This window comes from Pinus tabuliformis, chromosome X (assembly GCF_031772625.1).
Source record: "Pinus tabuliformis cultivar Carrire ecotype Pingquan chromosome X, CPIR1, whole genome shotgun sequence".
Lineage (NCBI taxonomy): Eukaryota > Viridiplantae > Streptophyta > Pinopsida > Pinales > Pinaceae > Pinus > Pinus tabuliformis.
Genome location: NC_142308.1, coordinates 1,281,584,460 through 1,281,600,096, shown reverse-complemented (window position 1 = coordinate 1,281,600,096; position 15,637 = coordinate 1,281,584,460). Strand labels below are relative to the sequence as shown.

Here is a 15,637-nt window from a genome sequence, read left to right as displayed (position 1 = left end):
GATCACAAATTTCAAGAAGTTAAAGAATTCAGATTTTATTCTTATGGATCCCACAAGCTATCATCAGTTGGTTGGATCCATAATATACTTGGTGAATTATAGACTTGACATATATTATGCGGTAAATGTCCTCAGTCAGTTTCAGTTGGAGCCACATCAAGATCATTGGGTAACTGCCAAGCATATCTTGAGATCCCGACGTGGAACAATTCATCATTGCCTAAAATATGATGGCAATGAGATTCTATTGCTAGGATTTACAGACTCTGAATGGGGTGGAAGTGAGACAAATGGAAGAAGCCCTATCGGTGGTTTCTTTAGTTGGGGATATACTATGATCTAATAGATGAGTTGAAAACAAGACTTTATTTCTTTGAGTAGTGTTGAAGCTGAATATGTTGCAACTTGATAGGTTGGAAAAGAAGTTGTTTGGATCATAAAGCTTCTTACATATCTATTCGAAGGACCAATGGATCTCTTCGTGATATTTTGTGACAACCAGGGTAGCATAAGATTCACTGAGGATCATGTGTTTCATGCTGGAACAAAGAAAATTATTAATAAGTACCATTATATTAGGATTTTGGAACAAGATGGGGTCGTAAAACTACAGTATATCTCGATAGATGAACAAGTAGTTGATATTTTGACTAAATCTCTTCCCAATAAGAAACTTGAGTATTTTAGAATCAAACTTGGATTGGTTGATGTTTCCTATTTGATTGAAAACGAAAGATGATGAGTACCTTAGGCTATATAAGCTCATATGATAGTACTTAGGGTTGGTATCTTGGCAGGTATCCTAGATGATACCTAGATCCCTTGTTGAGTTGGTGTCTTGGTAGGTAGCCTAGATGACACCTAGATCCTTGTTGAGTTGGTGTTGTGGCAGGTAGCCTAGATGACACCTAGATCCTTGTTGAGTTGTTGTCTTGGAAAATATCCTAGATGACACTTGGATCCTTGTTGAGTTGGTCTCTTGGCAGGTAGCCTAGATGACATCTGGATCCTTTTAAGTTGGTGTCTTGGCAGGTAGCCTAGATGACACTTGGATCCTTGTTGAGTTGGTGTCTTGGAAGGTAGCCTATATGACACCTGGATCCTTATTGAGTTGGTTTCTTGGCAGGTAGCCTAGATGATACTTAGATACTCGTTGATTTGGTGTCTTGGCAAGTAGCATAAATGACACCTAGATCCTTGTTGAGTTGGTGTCTTAGTAGGTAGCCTATATGACACCTGAATCCCTATTGTGTTGGTACCTTTGCAAGTAGCCTAGATGGTACCTAGATCCCTTGATGGGTTGATACCTTGGCAGTTAACCTAGATGGTATCAAGATCTCTAGCATTGTATATGTTGATTGTGATACTCTTCTTAGAACATTTCAACTTGAGGTCATTCTTGTACCATTTGTACAATTATGAATACCTCCCTAGTTAAGAGGGAGTGTTGAGAAATGTAACTATGCTTGGTATTCATAATTATTATTGTATTTGTATCATTATTTATTGTAAAAATGAAAAAGAGAAAAATATATTTATTTTTTGAAGAAAGGGTTTCATTCTCTTTTTATTTTTCAACTAGGACAAGAATGGTCTTCATGCTTCTAGGGTTCATTGAGTAATTTCAGTCTTTGTCATATGTATAAGACCCTTATGGGAAAATTGTATCAAGAAAGAATTATTATTATTGAGTTTAAAGTGTCAATTTTAGACTCCCAATACCAAGTCAGAATTTCTAATGAAGTCGGCCTAGAATAGGCACAGTCGACACTTGAAGAAGGTATAAATAGCAAGAGACTTTGACCTATTTGGAATCCATTCACAAGAAAGTTTGATCTACAGCTAGAATAGAAGCAAAATCAAGGGTGAAGGCAAGGAATCAAAGAAAAAATCCAAGCGAAGAAGGACAAGTCTGAAATCTAGCCTAAACTAGCACCCATGTGTGAAATTTCTGGGAATTTGTGCAGGTTGCAGGGCCAACAATTGGAGGACAAGTTTTAAACCTGAAGCAAGAGGCAAAAAATTTGACTATTTCATATTGGAAGGAATTTGACTCATTTGAAGGAAATATTTTGGAGGGCTGACTTGGTACTTGGAGAAGTTATTGGTCTTTTTTATGGGGCCTTGGATGTATCATTTTTTACTTGGTTTTCCCCTAAGAGAGGGGTTTTTCCCTGGTTTAGAGCCCATATCTTGTGTCTTCTTGTTCTTGTGATACAATTTTGAGTTGGTAATTGCTTGATTACAGAAGAAATAATAAAGAATTAAAAAATCCAACACATAATCACAAGTAATTATAAATAAAAGAGGAATCAAAACCCTAATTTCCATCTACATTGATTTCTCAACACTTTGGAGGAAATTTGGGAGAATTTTGGGGTCGAAGTGGTTTTGGCACTTTGGGATGGTTTTGGGGATTTGGCACTTGGGAGTGCAAAGGCTTGGATATCATTGAGAGTGGAATTTGGTGTTGGACATTGGAGGGGTGTTGGCATGGGGATCTCAGACAAACTACAACTGTGGTTTTGACTTGGGCTCTAAGGACTATGGAACTTGTGGAGGTTCCCTAGGCTAGGAAGTGGATAAAATTTCCTAGTTGGCAGGGTGGCATATTCAATCGGGTGGTCCCAACAAGACAATTGCAACCTAGCCATTTTAACCAATTATTCTTGTTGTTGTTTTTTTATGTAAATTTCCATAAATCAATTTCTTTTACATGCTTTCAATATGATGTGACAAATATATCTTAAGATGTTAAATATGTTGTCTTTTTGTGTTGTGAAATTATGGAAGTTTGTTGTAGTTTGAGGACCCTGAATCCATAGCAAAATGGGCCACCATATAGCTCTCTTTGCCTTGGCAACACAAAATGGATGTAAAGTCTATTAAATGGATGTGAAGATTGCTTTCTTGAATGGAGACCTAAAATCTAATGCCTTCATGTATCAATCAGAAGGTTTTTTTGTGAAGGGACAAGAACAAAAAGTATCTAAACTAATCAAATCCTTATATGACCTGAAACAAGCACGATGAGCTTGGTATGAAAAAATAATGGAGCATCTTCTAAAATTGAATTTTAGAGACTTTAATCTTGATCATGAAACTCTTTTTGTCAAGAAAGTTGGGATTTTTTTTGTATATCTTATGGTGTATGTAAATGGCCTATTGATTATAAGAAACAATATAAATTGTATTGCATCCATAAAAATACATATTCATCTCCAAAAATAAGTAAATTGGATAATTGTTGAATACATTTCACATAGCTAAATGTGATCCTCTTTCTACTCCAATTGAACAAATTTTGAAACTCGCATCAATACAAGGAAATGAATGTGAGGATGTAATAAAGTACAGAGAGTTTGTGGGAAGTCTTATCTACCTCACCATTAATAGAACAAATATACATTTGTTATTGGTATTATTTCCATCTTTATGCAAAATCTTTTTGAAGGACAGTGGGTAGCTACAAAATGGATTTTGAAATACTTGAATGGAACTCAATATTTTGGACTCAAGTATTCTAAGGTGAAGGAATTTAGTTTGATTGGATATTCTAATTTCAAATTTTGATAAGTACAAAGAAAATGGAGTGCCAACTTTGAGATATCGCATTATTCTTAAATAAATAGTTGTGTCATGAAAGTCACCAAAATAAATAGTTCTAGTAGATTCCATAATAGAGGGAAAATATCTGGCAGTCACTGAAGCCACGAAGGAGATTGTGTGACTTAGGAAAATACTTGAATATTTGTAGGAGAAACAAGTGAATTTTTCTTGTCTTGTAGTTGACAATACTTCTACAATTAAGTTGGCCAAGAATCCCAAATTCGATGATCGAACTAAACACATCAAGACAAAGTATATTTTTGTTTTGATATGATGTATAGGCCAAGGCTATTCATATGAGACATTGTTCCACAAATGATGAAATTGTGGACATCTTCACCAAAGAATTTAGAAAATAAAATTTTTAAAAGCTTAGAATGATGCTTATATTCACAAACACCACTTCGGCTTAAGTTGAGGGATGTTGGACACTTAATCCTTGAGATTTTTCGTCCTTGTAAATGAATTATAAATATTAGGAGAAATAGGAGAATATGAAAGATCAACAAACCTCTTACAAATGAAACCAACATTCACCATATTGTATTGAATAAGATTGTTCATTAATAGAATTGTAACCATGGAGCTATTCCTTAAGCATGATATTATCTTATAAAAATAAAAATACAAAAAGTTATAAAATATTAAACCAAATAAAAAAAATTATCCACTATCTAAAGGAAACTAACATTTAATTTTCCATACATATTTGTCCAAGGGTTTATGCTTAATTAATTATATCTAAGCCTAAAGAGGAAAAATAACCTTATATTATTTAGCTTCAAGATCTTATATAACATTTTGTGGGCAAATTTAATGTGTTTACCAACTATGGAAAATAAATTGCGGCATTACAAATCACCTAAAAGCTAGGTTTTGACGTTAAAAGGTGGATTCTAACCCTAATCTAGCTTATATTCAGTTCTTAGATTGTTTTTCAAGCTTATATAACACAAACTAATGGTGAAATTAAAATCCTAAGTTATTGGGCTGAAATGTTAGGGGGATTCACCACTCCCCTTAAAAGTATATGCCAACTTCATTGTTACTTATCATTTAGACTTATAATTAATAATTTCTAGGTTTATTGCACATGTTATATTCATTACCCTTACAAAAGAAACCAATATCTTTGGTTGAAAGTGCATATTGGCACTTTGGAGTTCCTTTTCCTCACTTCAAATCTACATTTTCTATGTGCTCTTAATCATACATCTAATCTATAATTTGTAAACAATAGTAAGGTTGTCCTTATTTTACCATATTATCAAGTGGTAACTCAAGCATAACCCTTATGCATGGTTTGTGGAATCATATTTCACTCTTTTGCATAAAAAGGTAATTTATTACTAAATTCATTAGGTGATATCTAAGTGTTGGTTGATACTTCCTATAACTTACTTCTAGCTCAGACCTAGCACTTATTAATTATCTCCTAACCATTATTTATTTTTTGGTGGTTTACGTCCAAATTTCTCATTGAATATTCTTAAGGCATTGAATCACTTATAAGGCATCAATCTATCTAATTATATATTGAGGTGTGTGTTTTTTGAAGTGAATCATACAAGGAATTACAACAATCTACTTGATAGGGTTTCTTCCATAGATTAGGATATCCCCCTTGGCTTCAAGGAACTAGCATAAAGTGAAGGGGAAATCATAGTAAGGTGAAAAGTATTCATTTCCCGAGTGTGCTTACCCTTGTAGCATTACGTTGAAAATTTCATACAAGTGATAATTTGTGCAGTAATAGCCCTAATGTGTTGTATATGCGTACCAAGGAGTAGTGAGGGAAGACACCACAAGAGAACCATTTAAGGATGAAAAATTCTTTAATTAGATTATAGGAAAATTATAACACCCAACATGGATGACAAAGAATTGAGAACACATCCAAGGTGGGAGGCAGCTTTTGGTTGCATATAAATAAAGAAAGGCTACAAGGTCTTAGTAAGAATATCAAGGCCTTGTGGGTATGGTTTTTTTGAATTTTTAGAGGAAGCAAGTGACAATTCCTATAGACTTGTTCTACCCCATATATGTGCATTTACTTAGTGAATATGGAGAATTTGAAACTTTGTGAGCCTTTTATGTTAGATGAGGAACCTAATAGGCGAGTATTACTTATCATTGAGTACATAGCACTAGAAGCATAGCAAAGTTAGTATAGGATACCATTTTTAAGGAGAAGTACATAACAACCAAGGGGCGTCATGAACTCTTGTTGGATCAGCTTTTGCTTCAATAGGCTCTACAAGTTACTTCAGGCAACCTAGTTCCTTTCAAAATCCAGGTCATTCTTTTCAGACCTTTGGGAATCTCGCTCGCTCTAGATGGAATTCCCAAGGTCCCCCAGGACTTCCTTTTCTGGCCACTCTTAACTTTCTAGACTTAACTAAATTGACTAATGATCCAATTAGGTACAATCTGGCTTGGCCTCCGATCCCAACTAAACTTCCCTTGGATATTCCAAATTTCGAAGGGAAGAGTGGTGAAGACCCGAGAGACCATGTGACCACATTTCACTTATGGTGCTCATCCAACTCCCTGATAGATGATTCCATCAGGTTGAGGTTATTTCAGTGCACCCTGACCGGAAATGTGGCCAAATGGTATATAGAGTTTCCAGGGGGCACCTATACTTCTTTCTTTGATTTGGCTAATATCTTCTTGAACCATTTTCAGTTGCATGTCCGCTATGAATCCGAAACTAAACTTCTGGCTAACTTTCAGCAAGACACCGCAACTCACATTTCGAATCACATCCAGGAATGGAGAAGGAGAAAAAGGCTTATCAAAGCTGAAAGTTCCTTCTCGAATGGTTTCTCAAATCTTTACAACCTGTGATCTCAAAGGACGTATCTCTTTCCAATGTTTATTTGGAAGAGCAGGCTATTTTTCGAGCCCAACAATTAGAATTGATATATTCTCATTCTGGGACTCTTTAGAAAATTCTACCTGATGCTCCTAGATCTAAGGTCAATTTAGCCAAACCAAAGCCAAGCCCCCACGCTGATGGTATAGTCGGATCAATTCACGTTAATACGGTGAACCTTTTGAAACAATTGCAGAATTTGTCTCTACAAACTGCTTCTTCTAACCAGGCAGCACCGTCTACACCTACACCTTCCCAACCTACCTCTATAAACGTCATCCAGGCCTCTAACCCCAAAGGAAATCAACAATCTGATGGGAAGAGGAAGGGACAAGGTAAGAAGAAGAACCAGGAAGGGAAAGGCAATGCAAACAAACTCGGCAATGGTGCCGGTGAGGGTAGAAAAGAGTCCAAGAAAAAGGTAAACTTTCCATGCAAGTTATGCAATGGAGATCATCTGACTCACCTCTACCCTAAGATATAAGATTCTCAACGCCTATTAGTGCAGTAAGGGTCCTCTAGCTCCCAAGCTGTCCTGACTAACCCTTTTCCCCAAGGGCAGCAATTACTTGTTGGTGCAAATTCAAACGTTGGTACCTCCGCAAGGGGCAACCAGGAAGGGGAAAATTCCTCAAATGTTTATATGATGAACTCTCATGTCGACGTTGCTATGTGAGCACGTGATTATGGTGAAACGGAAACATCTAAGGCTAAATCTATTCCTGAAGCCACTGACCCACTTCATATTGAGCGACCCTCTGTTGATTCTATACCTTGGATACTGAAAAGTTCCGCAAAGTGCTTGACTATTAACCCTAATGCTAGGGCAGCCCAGAACTACTCAATTGTAGAAGATCTGGCTCAAAGTCCTTCTACTATGCCTGCATTGGAGGTACTCCAATCATGTCCTACTCAGAGAAGTGCTTTGCTTTCGGCAATCAGTGCAGTAGATCCAAACAATTATTTAATTCTCACTTTTGATATGTTGAATGTCAAAAAGAGACTTCCTCACCATATGGCTTTCCAGATAAAGTCCACTTACCGAAAAACCAATATTTTTCGGACAGTTATAGATGAGGGAGCTTCCTTCACCAACTCTCTTGATAGCATTTGATGGACATTCTCATAGGCCACATGGGATTATCCCGGCCTTTCCTATATGTGTTGGGGGAAATGTCGTAAATATTGAGGTAGAAATCATTGATGCCAACTTGGATTATAACCTCCTCTTAGGTAGGAATTAGATTTACAAGATGGATGCCATAGTTTCATCATTATTTTGCATCCTCTGTTTTCCTCATGAGGGGAGGATTGTTAAAATTGACCAGTTGGATTATTCTCCAGGTGACTCCCACGCAACTTCAGATTTTACTGTTCCATTGGTGGATAATCCCCATCAACCTATTGAGGATTTAGGAGTTGGGATGTACTCGTCATTAATGGGTATATTTGACCTTCTTGCTCCTACAGCTAGAATTAATGCAATTTCATCCTCTAGGGGACCTTCACAAAAAGAGTTCTTTCGAACTCATTATTTTTCCGACCCTTGGACCTTAACTTCATTTACCACCACATTAGATGGAGGGCAAGTAGGTGGAATGGCATTTCCCATGTGTGCAGTAGAACTTAGCTATCAATCTATCGTTAACTCTATAGACAACCATCCCACTCCTTTTTCACAAGAGGAGTTAGATGGCGATGTGGCTCCGACTTGGACCCTCGATTCTACTTTAGCTCTGGATTGCTTGGATACAGTCTTACCATCTGAAGAAGCAATTTTGGAGGAAATGATGGGTTTGGATCGACCATGGGAAGATTTACATCATCATTCATATTTTCTTCCTCCATTGCATGAAGTTGAATCTAGGTTCTCCAATTTTCTTACTAGTGATGTTTGTACAGTTTCAAACCCTTTGGCTCCAGCACAATTTTCTGCCGAAGGTAACATGTCAGTTATCTCACGAACTGTACCTGTAAACATCTCTAGGAATCCTAACGTGATTGAAAATGTCTTCATCGGAGCTGATTGTTCCCCTAAAGAAATTCAAATCTACACCGACCTCTTTAAATAATTTTGAGATGTGTTCGCTTGGTCTTATGAGGAAATGCCTGGAATTGATCCATCTATAGTCCAACATGAGATCAAGACGTACGAAAACGCCAAACCTATTCGTCAGAAACTTCGACCGGTCAATCCTTGGAAAGCGAAAGCTATTAAAGCTGAAGTTGAAAAGTTTCTTAAGGTGGGTTTCATATACCCTGTTCCTCTAACTGAGTGGGTTTCCAATCCAGTCCTGGTAGATAAAAAGCAAGGAACGATCCAAGTATGTATCGACTTTAGGGATTTGAATAAAGCTTGTCCAAAAGACAATTACCCCACACCTTTTATTGATCAAATTGTTGATGCATGTGCGGGTAATGAAATTTTTTCGTTCATGGATGAATTATCTGGTTATAATCAAATTACTATCCATCAAGAGGACCAACACAAGACAGCCTTTATTTGTCCTTGGGGCACGTTTGCATACAAAAAGATGCCTTTTGGTCTTAAAAATGTTGGAGCTACTTTTTAATGGGCCATGTCTTATGCTTTCCACGACATCAAGCATGTTATCGAAGCATACTTGGATGACTTAGCTGCTCATTCTCGCAAGAGAAATGATCATCCCAGCCACCTTCAGTTAGTTTTTGAGAGATATTTTTTTGTAAAATCCGGTTGAATTTGAATAAGTGTGTTTTCGCTGTCACATCTGGTCGGCTATTAGGATTCATAGTATAGACTAAAGATTTTTGAGTTGATCCTTTCAAGGTTGAGGCAATAATTCAGTTGCCTGCCCCGTCTTCCATTCGTCAACTTCAAAGTCTTCAAGGAAAGGCAAATTTCTTGAGGAGATTTATAGCAAATTACACTGAGATTACCAAAGGATTTATATGTTTGCTTAAGAAGGGAGTTCCATTTTTATGGGATGACTTCGTGTAATGATATTTTGATGCTTTGAAAAAGGAATTAACCTCTGCTCCATTGTTGAGTCCACCAGATTATGGCAGAGATTTCCTTTTGTATCTCGTTGTGACAGAATCAACCATTGGTATGGTTCTGGTTCAGGAGGATGATGTTCTCAGTGAGCATGTAATCTACTACTTGAGTTGAGGCTTAGTAGAACCTAAGCTACGCTATACTCCTATTGAGAAATTGGCCTTGGCAGTTGTCCATGCTGTCCAGCAACTTCGTCATTATATTCTGTTGCGCAAAACGTTCGTCTTAGCGGCTGTCAATCCTTTTCAGTTTGTCCTCAATAGGCGAGTGATTGGGGGCAAGTATAATCGATGGATTGTTATTTTGCAAGAATTCGATCTTGAGTTCTTGTCAGCCAAATCTAAGAAGTCATTGGTTTTTGTGAAATTAATTTCAGAGCTGCCTTGTGAGGAAGCCATTGTTTATGAGGAAAATTTTCCCGACGAACATTTATTCCTCATTTCTTCACAAGATCCTTGGTACGGAGATATCATTATATATCTCCAGACTTCGAAGTTCCCACCTGCTTTCTCCAAAGATGAGCGTCGAAAGTTACGTCACCTTGCCAAAAACTATGTTATCATTGGTGATACATTATATCACAGAGGAGTTGACTTAATACTTAGGCGTTACTTAAATTTGGAAGAAGTTGAGTCTGTTCTTAATGATTTCCACAATGGAGCTTGTGGTGGTCATCTATCAGGGCTTGCAGCACACCAGAAAATTTTGCATGCAGGCTACTTTTGGCCTTCAATTTTCAAAGGTTGTATCAAAGTGGTCAAACGTTGCCACCCTTGTCAAATCTATACTCGGAAAATGTGCGTGCATCCAGCTCTACTTTTTCCTGTCATTACTATCAATCCATTTACGAAGTGGGGCATTGATTTTACTACTTGTAATCCACCTTCGGCAGAAAATCACAAGTACATCATTGTGGCCGTAGACTAATTTACAAAGTGGGCTGAGGCCATGCCTACTTACAAAAACAATAGTGAAACAGCAACCTTGTTTCTCTTCAACCAGGTTATTTCATGATTTGGTATCCCAGGAGATATTGTCACTGACCATGGCAGTCACTTCCATAATCAACTGATGACCGAATTAGCTCTCAAGTTGGGCTTCCGACAGGAGCATTCATCTCCATATTATCCTTAGGCCAATGGGCAAGTCGAAGCCGTGAATAAGTCCCTTAAGACTATCTTGTAAAGGACAATTGATAAAAATTGATTCAATTGGCACATCGGTTGTACCCAGCACTCTGGGCATACCGAACCTCAGTGAAGACTGTCGATTTCAGAGATGTCTAGACTCAAATAACACCTCGTTCATTTGGAACATATTGATGAGTAGCGTCGAGATGCAACCATAATAAATGAATCCCATAAGAAGAGGGTTAAAACTCAGTATGATAAAGTTGTTCGTCCTCAGGTTTTTTCTGAAGGTGACCTTGTCTTAGTCTATGACCAAGACAAAGACGCCCAGGGGGCAAGAAAATTCAAGTCTATGTGGTATGTTCCCTTTGTAGTCAAGCGAGTTTTGGGAAAAGGGGCCTATGAATTAATTGATTTTGAAGGGAACAAGCTGGCAGAGCCCCGAAATGGGCTCTACCTTAAGAAGTATTTTGCTTAGGTTCGATCGAGCAATTTCTTGTTTGTATATATTGTATCTGTGTACGTATTTGTCTGGAATTTTTTAATATCGACATTTTTTTATCTGCTTTGGCAAGTGTTGATGGATGATTCGATATATTTCGGATTCATCGATGGTGCTAGTCGGCACACTCGGAATCTTGCTTCCGCAGCTTGGGTGATTTATTATCCATCTGCCCATTTTATGGTGTTGAGGGGAGTATGTATTGGCCCTGCTTCAAATAACATTGTCAAATATATTGTTGTTATTAATTTACTATCCGAAGCAAATTCTTATGGGATTTATTAGTCGGTAGTTTATCTAGACTCATAGCTGGTGGTGTCACAGTTAAATAACATTTATCGGGTTCATGATCCTTGTTGAGCCCTAAACTTGCATCTTTCCTATACACTTTCCTAGACTCTTTCCATTCACCTAGACCTCCTAAGCTATCAACATCAGTGCATATTAATCATAAAATAGCATTTAAAGTGGTTTTTTTAACTATGTTTTGTGTCTGCTGTTTGAACTAGATTTTTGCTCATTGAGCTGCGGAATCCTGTCACTTTTTGTAGCTGCTTCAACTTTCCGCAGTTGTTTTTGTTAAAGTCTACATTGCAGGTGTCATTAGGCAAAGCGAGCCACATGGGCAAGTTGGAAATGACTTGGACATGGACCGAGTCCTATTGGCTCAATCGGATTCATCAGGGGAGGTCGTGCTCAACGGTGGTCAAGCGGTGGTCAAACAGAAGAGTCCTACAGCAACAGGACTCAGTTTCCAAGCACGTGAAAGATTTTCATGGCCGTTTCTAGATCTCTAGAGGCACGCTGACACCTATAGGCTGCCCATGATGTGAATCCAACAAGCCGTTTTCAATAGATTGCATAATCTCGGCAGCCATGATGCTAAATCCATGGACACTGTCGTTTACGTGTCCTCTGTCAGCGTAGTTTACAGGAAAACAGTTATGTAACCTTTTGTTATAAATAATGCGTTTCTATACGCATAGTAGTTAGTCTTTTGAATATAATTTTGCTGATAAAAAGCCCACTGTACCGTGACACTAGTTTCATTGTTGTGATTGCGTTTTGAAATATATTAGAAGACTCTATTTCTACATGATTATGTGAAGCGTAATTCTTGATTTATAGTTGTTTCCCGAGGTTGTGTAGAGGGCCCCTGCACACGCCGAGGTTTCGTTTCTTATTGTTGTACAGTTTCATGTTGTGTTTCTTTATGTTTATTGCAAATATGCCATAGTTATTCACTTATGTATATTTCATTTACTATGGTACTAACGCTTCATTCTTGTTCATAATTTTACATGCTTTGTACATTGCTATTAACGTTGATCAATGTGCATGTTCCAGATTACAGTAGGCCCGGGCATCTTCATACATTTCCTTTTGCAAAAACTAGTGACATGGAATCAGTCTTTTTGCTGACTTGCTTTTCTTAGCTTCTAATTCCAATTCTGTTTTGTTGATTTCAGTTTAGTTCATTTGATTCGTTAGACAGTTTAGATATCAGATTGCTCAAGTTGTTGATGATTACCTCCGAAAGCCATAGCTGGACTAACTGGCGAGGGGTCAGACTATGAATTGATGTGATTTGATTTTAGTTTTACTTTTCTGCAATTAAATATCAGATTGCTCAAGTTGTTGATGATTACCTCCGAAAGCCATAGCTGGACTAACTGGCGAGGGGTCAGACTATGAATTGATGTAATTTGATTTTAGCTTTACTTTACTTGCAATTTTTGGATTTCTTTGAGTGCAGTAGCTTAATTCATTTCTTTTGTATTTAGACAGCAGCAGGGATAATGGTTTCATGATCAATAGTTCACTGTTTGTTTGATTAGAATAGTGGCACATTTTCATTTTCTTTTAGGAATTAATTTCATCATTAGTATGTTCTAAGACCCTCTGAAGTTTGAAGTTTTGGAAATCATTATAAAGGACATAATTTCCTTGAAAATTTATATCCATACTTGTCTTTTAGAGTAATCTTAAAACTCAGGGATAGAATTTCCATTTCACATTGGGAGATAAACGAAGATAAAAACCCCCAAAACAAAATAAAAAAATCAAAAACGACAAAAAGTAAGAAATAGGTTATCTTGCACATATAGTGCGCCACACTTCAATAGTTTACGACTCCCAGATTGACAATTAATATAGCAATTTAGGACACTCTAAATTGACCAAACAATCCTTATTTATATCGCCCATTTTTTAGAGTGAGGATGTTGCAACGATCATTTATTTATATTACATATGTTCACATTCCACGATCTGAGAATTCATTAGCAGAATCTACTGCTAATCAAGCATTAGATTGGCATATTAATCATTCATCAAATTAAATAATATCAAAAGTCAAATCTGTATATATATCATAAAATCGCCTATATATAGATAAAGTGTTCAAAAAATAATATACAAAATTGGGACAAGATGCCATCAAAATTTGGGTTCATGCCCATAATCATGTACAGTCATACATAGGTCTGTCTATTGATCCGGCTCAAGATGAGCAACTAAAAATTTAACTACTGCATTGGCTACACGCCGAAGTATCCAGACCTAATCCCTAGTACCCCTACCACGCAACGCTGCATCTCCTCAAGTAGGTCCTCTATGGATATCATAGGTACCTGGTGAGTTAGACTCACCAAGTTTCTCTGAATTGCATATAGGACTCTCTCTGTCTCAGCTGTTGCCTCTTCATCTCCTCTTCCGCAATGCCTTTGCCTCGGAAATCCATCTAGTCTCACTAGACCCACATCTGGAACATGGTCATTTTATCAGTATTTTGTCTCATCAAAAATATTTCTAAGTTCATTTCATATTAAAAAATCCAAAAAATCTTTAAAATTTACAAAAAAATAAAAAAATTGTTACCTATGTCTCCCCATGTTGCATTTGGTGGCAACACTAAGTATGGATATTCTCGGAAATCCATACCAACATATGTTGTGTTTGGTGGCAACACTAAGTATGGATATCCTCGGAAATCCATACCAACATACGAGTAGTCATCGACTGCAATGATATGTTGGTCCCACCAGGTGAAAAACTCATCATCAAAAGTCGTCCTAGGCACGTCTTCGCCTCCAAGGCGTTTCATCAAGTATGCCCATCTACCCATTCGAGGATCTCTTGGGCTGCTAATGGATGCAAATACTTTGGGACGTAGCCCAAGTACCTTCTCGAAGAAGAATGAGCATAAGATAGTCCCATATCCAAAGTTCTCTATCTGACTCTTCTAAATAGAGGTCAATTGGCTCTTCATGTTAGTCAGAAGAGGCGTGCACCAGTCAAATACCGTGGTAAGGCACTCCACTGCCAGGCTCATGCACACTCATGATGCCTAATGCAGCGAAGCTTATCCATTTACCCTTGCAATGGTAAATAGTAGAATCCTCAAAGATAAACTTTCCACGTGATTGATTGGAATTTGACTTCCAATCTTCTCTGGGTGTCCAGGATAGTATATATGTACATAGTCTTCTACTGAAAGACTACTTCTTGTCCTGCCAGTCAAATGCATGACCTCCCCTCTTCGAGAGAGACCTGTAATAAAGTAGATGTCTTCAACCTCAATCCGTAGAGGCATCTGGTCTATCATGAAGGCATCATCCTCTGCACTCTAAAAGTGGATTAGTAGTTCGAGCAACCGTGTGTTGGCTTTCATGTTTGGAATTTTGAAGAATTTCATTAAGCCACAGCCTCTCAGAGCATCTAGTGCATTTTGGTCATTCATTACCTCATTATCAATTGTAGTATACTCTCTTTCTCTCCATGTGATGGTCATCCTACAAAAAATTTGAGATTCAACCATTAGTTTTTATGTTTAAACTTTAGCTCGCATACATGTGGGTTCCCTTTACACAGTCGTGTGTAGGTTCGTCATATACGCGGGTTGATCACATCCAACCTGCATGTACGTAGATTTGGGTTTTTGGGCATAATTTCCCACATTCAGAACTTTAAGAAAACTTATAAAAACTATCACAAAACATTACAAGCATGATTTTAGGTTTACCTGATAACTTTGGGGCAATTTGAACGGTCCAATTGTTCATAGGAAAGCTTGCTCCCTTTTGCTCCACAACTCTTTTCTCCAAATAGAAATGAAAAAACTGTGAGTCCAAAAGTCATTATATAACTTTGAAATTGCAAAATATTTTTTCAAAAATTGATTTTTGTCTCATGGATTTTTTGACCTGTGGGCTTGGATTGTCGAGATTGGGTTGTTTTTTCAAGATATTTGGAGACCATCTTCGAGATTTTGTTTCGGTCCCATGACCGCTGACCCGTCATGGAAGGTATCATTCACTCACTGGCATTTAGGTTAGGGAAAACCATTTTTCCATTGCATCTTGCATACTAGCCTCCATTCAGCGATACGTTAGCCATAGGGTCGACCCCATCGTATCTTGGTTAACAAGCCATTTTCACTCGCTAATTTTTGAAATCATGATGCGATGGTAGAGCCATCC

The 15,637-nt window shown here is 37.5% G+C and overlaps 1 pseudogene; it reads right to left on the bottom strand.

Moving 5' to 3' along the window:
- Window positions 1-14,283, bottom strand: part of LOC149144723 (COP9 signalosome complex subunit 1 pseudogene) — a 48,711-nt pseudogene extending 34,428 nt beyond the window's left edge.
- Window positions 14,284-15,637: the final 1,354 nt, after the last annotated feature.